Source organism: Chelonoidis abingdonii, chromosome 11 (genome assembly GCF_003597395.2).
Source record: "Chelonoidis abingdonii isolate Lonesome George chromosome 11, CheloAbing_2.0, whole genome shotgun sequence".
NCBI lineage: Eukaryota > Metazoa > Chordata > Testudines > Testudinidae > Chelonoidis > Chelonoidis abingdonii.
This window is the reverse complement of record NC_133779.1, coordinates 21,592,293-21,594,293: the sequence shown is the minus strand read 5'-3', so window position 1 is coordinate 21,594,293 and position 2,001 is coordinate 21,592,293.

The window sequence follows — 2,001 nt, the reverse complement described above, 5'->3', positions numbered from 1 at the left end:
CGCGGCGACGAAACTTGCTCGAGGCCGGTTCCGTGCGCATGCGCGGCCATCAGAAGGGGCGGGGGGGGGGGACGCGCCCGTCGGTCGAACGCATTGCGCGTGCTCGTCTTGGCTGGGGTTGCGCATGCGCATTGCATCAAGGGGAACTAAGTAGCCATGCTGATGACCACGTGGTTTCACTATGCACTGACCCTAGATTATGGACCCTATAGGGGGTCTATATTATTGTTATATGTAACCCTATGGATCTCTATATGGACTGGAGCTATAGATTATGGACTTAATGGAGGATTATAATATATATATGTGCGTATATGTCCCTGTGGGTCTGTATACAGACTGACCCTGGACCCTATGGCTGCATATGTGGAGTAGGCCCATAGATTATGGATTTTAAACATCTTTAGGTGATGGGTTTGTGTGTGTGGAGCTCTGTACAGGCTGGGCCTGTCTATGGACCCTTCATGGCTACATGTGGATTGAGGTCTGGAACGTGCAAGCCTGCATATGGCTCAACCATCTATTGTATGGACTTCATGGCCATGAATATACATTTATCATATATATTATGCATCCCCATGGATCTATATGGGTCCCTAGACCTTATGGGCCTGACAAAGGGACTCCCTCCCCACATATGTTAGACCTAATGGATTTGTATAGTATAGACCTGTGTATATGAATGTTTGAGGGTCTATATATGGTCTGACCAGTATAGTATAGGGGCAATTTAACCATCACTTCCCTGAAATAATGTACTTGATCCTAATATATGTTTGGTTTTAAAAAACAAACAAGCCTTTCATTACATTACATTTTATGGAACCTTGAGCACACAAACCCTGATTCAGCCATGATGTTCTGTAGCAGATTGCTGACTCGCTGTCATGGCACCTCCTGCTGGTTATCCAGGAATTAGCTTGATTCTAGCACTCAGAGCACCTCCTGCTGGCTGGTGTCTTCCCTGCCTCAGGCCCCTGTGTCCCTCCCAGGCCATAGTGCCCCTTACCTTGGGGTGCTGCCCACAGCAGTACCCCCACACTCTGGGTTCCCCTCCCAAGGGAACCCCCCCCCTTGCCTCAATGACTACTGCCAATCATCATCTAGTCCCCACTCACTGGGGTAGACTGCAGTCTGTAATGGCCACTAATTGCTGGCAAGGGGGTTAGACCAGCTGCCGCTGCCACCTACCTCCAGGCTACACCTCTGCAGACCCAGTACCTCCTTAGGATTTTAACAAGGTCTCAGCTTGGGGAGATAGCAGAGCTCCCCAGCTCCTCCTGCCTTGTCTCCAGATCCCTGTACTCCCAGGCAGCTAGATCCTTCCCACCTCAAGACTGGAGTGAGACTCTGACCCAGCTCCTCCCTCACAGCCCTCTTATCAGGGCCACCTGGGCCCTGACTGAGCTGGCCACACCTGTGGTCAGCTACTCTGCCAGCTTCCTTCAGCTGTTTTCACTCCTCTTATCTCAGGAGCGGGGTGACCGCCCCCCCACCACACGCTTTATGGGACCTTGAGTCTACAGACCCTGATTCAGCCATGGTGTACATATAGCCTCTGATCTCTGACCCATAAAACCCTTTATAATGCAGCTTGATCTTACATCAGTTTTTAGATGATTTTAAATGTGATATTTAATACACAAAACTCTAATGTGCAGAGCTATTGATTAATTCAATGTGATACACACAGCAGTTACATCAAGGAATTGCAAAGCACAGGTTCAGCCTGACCCATGACCTTAGCATCATATTACTTAGAGAGATACAGATTTTTATATAACCTAAGGCAAGTCACTTAGTTCCACCTCTCTCTGCTCGCCCTGTTTTCCCTCTCACCTCTTGACTGTTTTACCTTTTTAGACTGTAAAACCTTTGGGACAGGGGATGACAGGTGGTGCCCCCACCTCCTCTTTCCCACCCCTACAAAGGGGGGAGGGGGAGCATCCTGGACCAGTTAGTCGCAGACCAGGCAGGTGTAAGCAGACAGATCCCTTGTCC